The sequence below is a fragment of the Paroedura picta genome, chromosome 2 (assembly GCF_049243985.1).
Source record: "Paroedura picta isolate Pp20150507F chromosome 2, Ppicta_v3.0, whole genome shotgun sequence".
NCBI lineage: Eukaryota > Metazoa > Chordata > Lepidosauria > Squamata > Gekkonidae > Paroedura > Paroedura picta.
The window spans coordinates 58,111,830-58,123,112 of NC_135370.1; the positions used below are offsets into that span (position 1 = coordinate 58,111,830).

The 11,283-nt window shown below is 42.6% G+C and overlaps 1 long non-coding RNA gene across 1 annotated transcript; it reads right to left on the reverse strand.

The window, feature by feature from the left end:
- Positions 1 to 833: 833 nt before the first annotated feature.
- LOC143828673 (uncharacterized) lies at positions 834 to 3,903 on the reverse strand. The gene is made up of 3 exons (XR_013227821.1): positions 3,681 to 3,903; positions 1,440 to 1,536; positions 834 to 1,278 (listed from the first exon to the last, which is right to left on the reverse strand). It is a non-coding gene; the product is annotated as an uncharacterized LOC143828673 (long non-coding RNA).
- Between the last annotated feature and the right edge of the window lie 7,380 nt (positions 3,904 to 11,283).

Below are 11,283 nucleotides of genomic sequence, written 5' to 3' on the forward strand. Positions count from 1 at the left end.
CCCTGGTGTCACAGACACCAACACCAGCATGCAGGCAGCAGTGAAGGTTGTGCACTTCAAGGACATCATTTACTTAGCACATATGCTTCACCTAGTAGTGAGGGATGTTCTGTGGCTTGGGAACTACTTGACTGCCCACTACTCATGATGCATCAAGGCTGTACATCTGCTGAATAAAAGGCAGGGGGAGGGAGATGGGCCTGAACACCAGCTAAGCAAGGTCCCAGTGAGCTTCTGTGGCAGAGTTGGGATAAAGACTTGGGCTTCCCAGATCCTAGTCTGAAACTGTAACTACTATATCACACTGGCTTTTGTAGTGTTGCTGCTGTTAAACAATAGCTAGCTGTTGGATGAGTCATGTAATTTGTATGTTCTCATGTGAGGACTGCACCAGGCCTGGCCACAATGGCCAAAACAGCCCTGGAAATAGCTCTGCAGGATTTTTACTGCTTTTTACTACTAGAAACCAAAATGTGAAGGCTGCCAATACAGCTGTGGCTTATTTATTTATTTAGATTTCTATACTGGGTTACCTAGCAATGGCCAGTGAAGGCATCATTACAGACAATGCTTCTTTCATTTATGGTTTTTTAAACTCTGTTTTGGGGTTTCAGATTTTTCTGCAAACCTGAGAGTTTTATCATGTTTGTAGAAGTTCTATCTTGTCAGTCTATAGAAGTTCTATCAGTCTACAGAAGTTCTATCTTGCCAGTCTCCAGATTTCAGTATCCACAGTTGGGCCATGATGCATCTAAATCAGGGGTAGTCAAATTGCGGCCCTCCAGATATCCATGGAGCCCCTGCCAGCAAATGCTGGAGGGCCGCAGTTTGACTACCCCTGATCTAGATGATGTTCCCTAACCTTTTTGTTAGTCATGGGAAGAGAAAAAGAATAATTCATCTTCCAGTATACTGCTGCTGATGGATCTTTTCATACACCTGCACAGTCCTATCAGCAAGATAACACAGTTGCTTTGTGGTGGAGTAAGAATATGCTATACCTCATGTAATATTGCTCCAGGGACCCAGTTTCAGAGCAGGAGAAAGAGGCAAAGACAGATAAACAAGGATCCATTTGTGGAAGAAAGGAAAGAAACAGGAAAATAAAAGAGCATGTGTCTAATTATGACTCAACTGACATATTCATGGCATATATACAAAGTAAATGCAAACAATTCCACATGAAAAAGTGCTAGGTTGGGAGGAATGATTATTCTTGGACGGGTTCATTTTTCCAGAATAGTTATTAGTGGAGTATCCAATTGTGATATTCTCCGCCTGTGAATGGCAAAAAAAAAAAAAAAGCACACAAATACAACAGTTAACAAACAGATTTGAAAACTAAGTTTGAGTCCAGCAGGACCTCCAGGACCAACAAAATTTATATGGTGATCCCAGCAAGGAGCTTTCAAGGTAAGTGAAAAGCAGAGCAGGTTTACCATTTCCTTCCTCTTCAGAGTCTTCCCTGCTGGTCTCCCATCCAAGTACTGACACTGTTCAGCGTCCGAGATCCAACAAGATATGCTGCCTTTCCTCCTGAAGTGAATATTAAAGCCACATAACTCAACATCCTTTCCTTGATTCATCCCTTTCACTCACAGAGCTCAAATCTGGTTACTTTGCCCTTTCGTTTTGACGGCAACAAGTTGGCAATGCTAAGATGGATTTGGACTATAATAACAAAATTTCTTTAATTAGCCCCTTAAGAAAGACCACACCTGAAAACACTGCAATGAGGTTATTAAGACTGCTGTTCTGCACACAGACTCCCGTTGACTTCAGGGGAATTGAAGTGACATAATTCTCAGCAGTATTGTTTCCTAAATGATTAGCTGTCACAACTTGTCCATTAAAAGAACACTCCAGGCTATTAGAATTGTTAACAGATAGGTGCTGTTTTCTGACATATACTTAACATTATGTCTTTCTTTGCTCATTTCAGCTAGCTCCTGTGAATGATAGATAGAAATTAGCTTTAATATAATATTTCTATTATAGAACATTCCTTTATTAGTAATATAGTAATTGCTATAAGTTAAGAACAGAACAATGTGTTCAGCACAGTTCAAGGGAAGGGAGAAAACTGACAGACATTCCTTACTCTGAGAACATTTCAGCCTGAATATGAAGTCATGACTACAAAGGAATTAATTTGGAAAAGAAACCAAAAGGACAGTTATATACCTTTGTCATTGAAGTGAATCAAACCTCCAGCAGAGGTCTATAGACACCTAAGACCCCTGGATTTATAAGGGGGGGGGGAGAGATCTGCTTTTCTGAGTTGTAACTTCAAATGGGGCCAGGCAGAGGAAAAGAACCCCCCCCCCAAAAAAAAAGACTTTGTCTCTCTAAGGATGGGTATAACTTCAGTAGCATGGCAGAGCACGAGACCTCTGCTCCCAGATTCCCTTTGCAGTTGTTAGGCAGCATCAGCTATTCCCATGCATGATGCTTATGCAGGGTCTGCTTCCTCCTGGCTTGCACTACAATTAGCCAATTTTACCAGGTGATGTTTTTTTCAAATCCCTGTGGTTATCACAAGAGACCGGAAAACTACTTTCCCTGCTTCAGGAACTCACTGAGCTTTTGAATGGGAAAGAAGAAAAAAGATCTAAGGCAGATACTATAAGAACTGGCAAAGCTGATTAGCCTTCCCATACCTGTTTCATCTTATATATCAGAGAGGTAATTCAGGTACCTTTGTTGTATAAAGATTTTTATAGAAAACCAGGCTCGATCATGGCTCTCCTATGAGGAGATTTTAGACTGAGGTAATTTTAGACTCTGAACTTAATGGCCCTCTAGTGTGTTCCATTTAGATGTAAACTTCAGTAACTTCCATTGTCAGCCACAGAATTAATATTTAACCATCTTTTCCCCTATCACACCACAGAGAAAGAAACACAGTGTAAGTTGGTCCTGCCTACAGTTCCTCATTGTGTTTATTAGCACTTTTTCCTAAGAAAGCTTGTATATAAGATTCCAAACAACCAAGGATGCTCTGTCTTCACAGACAAAAAGACACTGGACTTAAGAGATATGGAACATAAGCTTGGGGAAAGAATCATCTTCACACATGCAGAGTTGCTTTCAAAAATTTACAGCAATAGCAGGTAGATTCAGGTGGTAGCTGTGTTGGTCTGAAGCAGCAGAACAAAGTTTGCATCCAGTGGCACCTTTAAGACCGACAAAGTTTCATTCAAATGATACATTTTCATGTGCATGCGCACTTCATGTTGTAAGAACCTATTTACAACAAAGGGGGAGCAAATCTAGAGACAAGGAAAGCAAGACATGCATTCAACAAACTCTTAACAACAGAATGTATTACACCTTTTCCTTCTGTTCAAATGGACACTTGCTACTATTAATTAATGAAATTGGGCAGATGCTATCTCTTTTCCAACATGGGAAAACCATGGAGGCATCCCTTCCCTATTGGGTTGAAACAAGTGGAAGAAAATACCATTGTAGTAAATTAGATAGTAAAGAGTTAATTGAAGCCACCTCCATCTCCCAGGAGTTGCCACAGCAACCAGGGCCTGCAACTGAGCCAGCTCTGGCAGAAGAGAGAGTGGCCTCTGAATGTGCAGCAGGGGAAAGCAGCACAAGTCTGCCAGGCTCATCCCAAGAGGCATCTTTGGTGCATCCGCAGATGCCTTCCAGCCCTGACAGCTCACCTGAACAACACAGATGAAGCAGAAGGATGGTGTTTGCTGAACGCGGAAGGAGACTGCAGGCATGCTGTGAAAGTAGATGGGGCCCAGCTGGGATAGCTCCAGGGAAGGATGAGTTAGTCCTCCCCCAGGTGCAGCCAATTAGCTGGGCTGCTTTTAGGTGAGACAGCGGCAGCTCTTTGGTGCAGGTGCAATCTATGCAGAAACCCTCCTGTAGCTTGGGTTCCTTGGTCTGTAAACGTCTGACTCCTGGCTTTTGACTATGCACCTGGTAATTGGACTGACTTGGTGAATATATGTTTATTGGGACTCTGACCTTGGCTTTCCCTCAACTACTCTTTGCCTCACCCTTAACTCTGTGTGCTTTGATTCCTAACGACTTGGACTGGACTTTGACTTTGCTTTGATGTGGACTCTGGCTAGGCTCTGCAGCCCAGGCATTTTCCTGCACAGCTGCCACTGGGTGTAGCCAGCTAGGGCAGCATAAGTGGAGGGAAACTCTACCCCCTGAATTTTTTCTTTTTCCTTAGCTTTCATTTTCTTATGTTAGTTGGAGCTAGGTTGCAATAAAGAAGTTGTGTTCTGCAGCTCCTGTGAGTATGTAGATTTATTGATTATAAAAACAATGTTCTTAGAGCTATTCCATGCCACTTCAAGTTTTTTTTCAGGAAGTGATGCAGAGCCACAAGGAACTCTGCCATTTAATTTTTTTTAAACCCTGTCAGCTGCAGTGGGCAACTAGGGGTGGAGGAACCTCTTCCAACACTTTGGAGTTGGCAGCCCCTAATGCAAAAACATCCATGTGCTCTCTAATGCATATGCACAGAAAACTCATTCTCATGCTGTCTTTCACCCATGCACACAGCATTATCCACCCCCTTATTAAACTGCTATGTAGGACAGGTCTGCACTACACAGACAACTTTCCTGTATTTCACTCCACTCTTCCTCCACTTCAGTCTAGAATGTGCAACTTTTCTCCTCTGCTCTCCCAGGCTACTGAGGAGATATATGTGCTTTGTTTTGATCGCCAGTTCATTGCTTTGTTACTCCACAAACTGCACTTGCCTCACTGAATAAAAATATGCCCAGTGGCTATCTCCTGTCAATGGCCTCTAAAGAGAGGCGACCCTTTATCTGCCCCAAAGTTTTGATATCTTAATACAGCAAGTAGAATAAGAGTTGGTTCTTATCTGCCACTTTTCTCTACCAGACTTAAAGTTGCCTTCCCTTCCCTCTCCCCACAACAGACAGCCTGTGAGGTGGGTGAAGCTGAGAGAGCCCTGATATTACTACTCAGTCAGAACAGCTTTATCAGTGCTGTGGTGAGCCCAAGGTCAGCCAGCTGGCTGCATGTGGAGGAGCTGGAAATCAAACCCGTCTTGCCAGATTAGAAGTCCACGCTCCTAACTACTATACCAAGCTGGTGCCCACAAGAATCTTATTTATTTAATTGATTTCTATTCCATTCCTCCCTGCAAGTGGACGAGGGGCAGTTTACAATAAATAATTACACAAATATAACCAATATCCACCCTTCACCGGGTTAACTGAATTGGGAGAATCTCAAACAAAGCGAGGAGCCAAGGAGGGGGGCCTGTATCATCCCACCAACTATGGCCTTCACCACAAGCCTGATGCTTGCAGGTCCTGAAGAACTTTGACTGCTCTGTTAGGGCCCTGATTTCAGCAAGCAACTTGTACCTATTCCGCCAATGTCATAGCAAAGAGGTAGTGGAAATAATACAAAATGTCCAGGTATGCATCTAATAAAAACAATTCATGACACAAAATTGTGTAACACCTTGAATTTTTCCTTTGCAATGCTATGCTACCTTTTACAGACTCTGTTCTCATGATTGGATGTGTCAGGCACTCAGGCCTGAGGGTGAGTGAGTATCCTGGTTGGAAGACAGACGGGAGAGCTGAAGGCTTAAGGCCAAAGTCAGGTAATCTGTAATGGCTACATAAATGAAACATTTAATATTTGTGTTTGGTTGATTTCTACTTTTCAAAGTTTTTCAAAGTTTCAAGATAAATTAGATTAGATTTCATGAAATAAATCCTTTAACCTCTTTTAATAATAACTATTATTATTAAAACTGGGGAATGGTAGAGGACAGGAAGGCCTGGAGGATCATTGTCCATGGGGTCACGATGGGTTGGGCACAACTTCGCACCTAACAATAACAAATAATAACTATATTGACTGTTTACAAAGTTCTTGACCCATTTATACTCAATGTAGTGTTCATAGGGTCAACAGTTCCCACTGATGTGCTTCTTGAAGTATTGGTTCCAGGTTTTAGGGAGCCCTGGGAGGACAGTACTCAGGGGTCCTGTTCTGCCCCCTGCCAGAAGTCCCTCATGCCTCTTCTTTCACCTAGTCCATGTACATGTTTCCCCATCTGACTGCGCATTCTTCCTTCTCTTATCAGCTCTCCCACTGGATTGTACTCACAGATGTCTGTACCACATCGGCTGCTAAGTGCATCTGGTAGCTCTACTCCTGTGACTACCAAGAGTGCCACTTTTGTGCTTCACCTTCATGTACCTCCCCATGAGTGAAAAGCTGGACCACGAGCAATAGAGCAGTTACAAGTGAATGGATAGGGAAGGGCACGTGGGTAGGTCGCAGGGAGATGCATAGAGGAGGTCAGTGACAATAGGCCCCACCAGAAGCCTGGACAGTGGCAACTGCCCCACCACAGCTATGTTGATGCTGGCTGCAGCTTAATGCCTGTTCTAGCCAACATATCCAACTCACATTTCATCTGCCGGATTGGTATTTCCATTAACAGAAGAGGGCAGTTTACATTGATCTCCTCCCTTCCATGTCAGATTTCTACTTTGTCCCATTTTTCCCTGAGAGTCCATTGACTCACCAGAACACTTTGGAAAGCTCAATGGGCCACAGCAGGAACGGGAAGCCTTACTCTGCAAACGTCACTCATGAAATAAAAAATTATGTGTTGAAGTTAGTTAGTTAACCATGTTATGAATTTTTACTTTAGCCATCATCCCCTAATGTTCAGGAATAGCCCAAGTTGAAATTGTCCGTCCTGAACGTGGTCAATGAAATTTTCCTGGTGCATGTTAAGGCCTGATTTCCATTCTGAAGTACACCCTGCAATCATTACAGGGGGGATTTTGTAGCAACAAAATATTCATGAAAAGTAGCTTTTTCTAGCAATTTTTCAACTGCTCAATCTTTATGGAATATACATGTTACTTGTTTAATCTGTAAAATTGAATTCTGAACAAATAATAGAACAGATTATTCGCCCCGAATGCCTGTTTCCATGAATTAATTTGCATGAATAGCTGAAGTAGTTTTCATGCCTGAAACATGTGACCTCAAAACAAGCCATTTTCCTAGGTTTGGTCTGTTAACTGTTTCCCTGATCCTATTCCCCCCCCCCCCCCACACACACACACATGCATACTACATAATATAAAACCTTTGCTGGCATACCATAAAAAAGGGGAAGAGATTAGTTATGTAGTAGTTAGAGAATAGGGTTACATGAGGACTTTAGTAAAACAGGGCCTAGATACTGAAAACTTTTTTTTAAATTATGCACCTATATTTCATTATACAGTCAGCAGATCTCAATTACTATATCAGTGCTGCTTATTTAGCAGGCCTTTTATCACTCTGTTATTCAGAGAAGGTCCAGGGGGACTCTCTAAGCATTAATACGGCATAAAATTAAACTCACAATATACAGGATTGTACATTTAAAAAAAATATAATATTGAACAACTTATAGATGCTGGAGCAAAACAGATTTGCTCCCCCTGTTTCTTCAGTCTTTCATTCACCCAGGATTCCATGGCCCAATGTTTCTCTAACCTGTTAAAGCCCTCCCACCGTTGGGTTTTCATGATGGCCAGAATGAATAAATTCCCATTGGCTGCGGTTTCTGGGAGATATAGAAATATTCCTTTTGAGCAAAGACTTCATGACTGTTGCCTTGGTGAACCCGAATCAGTTATACATGTGATTTTATACTGTCCTTTATTCTCTGAGCAACAAACTTATTTGATCAGTCCTGTCTTGCAAAAATAATGTATTATTTTTTATTTACTGACAAGATTCCTGAAGTTATTGACCCCCTACACTTTTGGATGCTATTCCCCACAGATTTTTTTATGATTTATAATATCTGGTGTACTCACATAGCAACTAAATTTAAATGTGCATACTCCAACTTTCAAAAAAGTCTGTAAAGGCATTTATTTCACACACACATCTTAGTTTCATTCACCTCTGCCCCCAGGCTAGATAGACTATTACTGTTATCTGAACCATTGCCATGGAAACAGTTTTATACTGACCTGCTGCCATAGTTTCAGACATTATATATTTCTTTTAAATTTTGACATTGTGAAATGAAAGCAAAATTTCTCAATTAAAAGACTGGAGAGGGCCAGCTGCTGAATTTGAGATGATATATTTAAAATTCATCACAGAGTATGCATTCCTGAATGTTACATTTTCATTTGCTATTTAAAATGGTTGAAATGTTTTCCCCAGGTTTGAAAGTTATACATCTGGGAATTAGGAAAGAATAGATCCAGAAGACTACTCCCATCCTGTCAGTTATCATATATCAAGGGTTCCACTTAAGATATATCATTCCTCTTTATTATTAATTCCAGATAATGAATTTAATTATAATTTCAGAAGAACTTTTTTCAAAAAAAGAGACCACTTGCAGGTATTATTGATTCCCTTAGCTTCTGCAATAATTATGTTACCTGCATATACACATTCACTCTTTTGTAGCACAGAAGTTTGACTGTTGATAATCAAAATGTGGAAAGAATTTGAAAAGAAGCAGTAATTTCAAATTCCACAGGACCAATGTATGGCTTGTTTAGGGGAGATATTTCTGATTCACTAATGCTGCCTTTTAACAGATGTCATTTCAGATTTGCAAATGCTGCCTTTAACAGATGCCATTTCGAACTCACAAATGCTGTCTTTAACAGAGAACTCTCTGGAACAGGTAATTTTGGAGAGGAAAAGAAGTCATTAAAAAGTGTGTGTGTGTGTGTGCATGTGCGGGGGGGATATGCCCAGCATTTACCAAGCAGGACAAATTTTTAAAATGTGTTTGAAATCCTTTTAAAAAGGAACAGCCACCAACCACCACATTGCCCATGGGTATGAGGTCCAGCGAGAGAATTGGTGCTATGAGAGAAGCTCTAAAAATGAATATCGATGAGGTTTTGGACTTTATTCCTCCAAAGAGACTTAAAGCAGCCATGTGGAGCCTTGTTAGAGCCACTGTATATGGTATTTTAAAACATTTTTGTATCAGTTGTGCCTACGGTCTGTAATACAAACTCCTGGACAACGTGATCATGATTGTCTTACATGGACCCCTAAGTTTGTTGATCAGAAGGTTAAGTTTATATATGATGAGTTATGCTGTACACAAATTGCAGTTATCATAACATCAATAGGCTATACACTAAAATGCCTGGCTTTCACTCAAGAAAACATGGATGAGATGTTCAACCTTTTAAACACTGTTGGGGATGCTGCAGACTCACAGAAGCATTTGTGAATCCGAAATGGCGTCTGTTAAAAGCAGCATTTGTGAATCAAATATCTCCCCCAAACAAGCTATGCGTGGTCCTGTGGAACTTGATGGAAATTCTGGCTGCCTGATGGCTGGGGCCTAGAAAAATAAAGAGAATATTTACTTTAAAAGTTCTATAATGTGCCTTTCGGTTTCTCCCCCCTCCTGCCCACCTCCACCTTTAGTGGCCATTTTTCAAATTACCTGTGCTGAGGAATCCTCTGGTAAAATCAATGGCTGTGTATCTGGATAATCTTCCAGCAGCTTCTGCCACATTTCTTCACTTCCAGACAACATGTCTGCGGCTGCTTTGCCAAAATCCATGCGGCTCTGAGTCTCGTGGTCAACAACTGGTGATGGAAAGTGGAGCTTTGCAGGAACAAGTTCTTCATCCTCACAATCACTTATATATTGCCTTTTTGCATTAGGCCTCAACACCGGTGGTGGGGTGGTGAGGATCAGGGGCCTGCTAGGAGTCTCATCTGCAGGATGGCCGGCAACATGATGGCTTCCCGAAGGTAGCGGCATAGTTGCTCTAGGAAAGTAAGATACCAGGCACCTATCAAGCTTGAACCCTAGTGGTAGGGTGGGGAGGCTCACAGGGCTGCTAGGAGTTTCCATGTTTTCAGCAAGAGCCGTGGTGTGTATGTTTTCAGCAAGAGTGGTGGTGAGTGTCTGCTAGCACAAGTGGCTTCTTTCCTAAAATCACTTCTTTGGGGGCTGTCCCAGCCTCTCTGCTATTGGTCAGAGGTGATAGGGCATGTTGCTAGAGGGAACACATGGCAGTTCCTGGCCATTCCCATTGGTTGTGATGCAGTAGGGAGGGTTGGTATATGCTGCACATCACTTCCAACGATGTCACAAGGGGTGTAAAAGATGGCTGTGTTTCCAGTGGGAGCATGGTCTGTGGGAATTGTTTTTGGGGCAGAAGGTGGGGCATGACACCATTACTTCCAGGGAGGGGCAATAAATCGAAAGATAATAATAATAATAATAATAATAATAATAATATGTGGTATAACGGCAGCACTTCTGGGGCAGGAGGCAGGGGCCAGAGGGCATGACGCTGCTGCTTCTGGTGTTGTCAGGGCATGTGTGGCGTAATGGCGGCACATCCGGGGCAGGGGGCACATGGGTGGGGCATGATGATGGCACTTCCAGTGACATCAAGAAGTGTGGTGTCATGGCAGCAGGGCATGATGGCGCCACTTCCGGCGACGTCAGGGGGGCCTGGTTATGCAAATAGGTTAATTAGTATGCAAGGTGGAGGGTGTGATTATACAAATTAGCTCATTATGCATAATATGTATACCCCTTTACTACTAAAGCAATAGTCTACACCAGTGGTCCCCAACCCCCGGTCCGGGGACCGGGACTGGCCCATGGATAGGCGGTACCGGGCCGCAGCTCCTCCTCATCCTCCTCCCTGGCTGTTGCCTTGGGGGCTGCCCTGCCACTCTGCTGCCGGCTCACTTTTGGTGCTCTCCAGCGGCCGCCATGGCTGGGGCTCCCCCTTGGCACTGTGCAGCTGCTACTGGCAGTGCCCCCCAGCAGGCAGAGGGAAATCAGGGTTGCTGGCGGGAAAGCAAGTGGAGCTCAGGCAGCAGCGACATCCCTCAGTAAAAGACTATCCACCCCGGCCCCAGTAAAATTGTCAAACGTTGACCAGTCTCTGGTGATAAAAATGTTGGGGACCACTGGTCTACACAACTTCTTAGAGAAGAGGGAAATGGACTTATTATAGCTCATATTTCGTTGAGTAAGCAGGTGGAAAAGAAAATTAAAGAAGAATCTGAGGCTTAGTTCAGTTGATAGCTGAAGGGAACAGAAACTCAATGAAAATATTGGAAGTATACGTATGCTAGAACATTTTCTACTTCTGTGAGGGAATTTCATAGAAACCAGTAAAGTGAAAAAAAAGAATAGGGAATAACTTTCCTCAATGTATTTTTAGTCTCAAGCTGGGTATATTTGGCTGGGTGATTGCAGCCAAATCCTGCATGCAGAGCGAT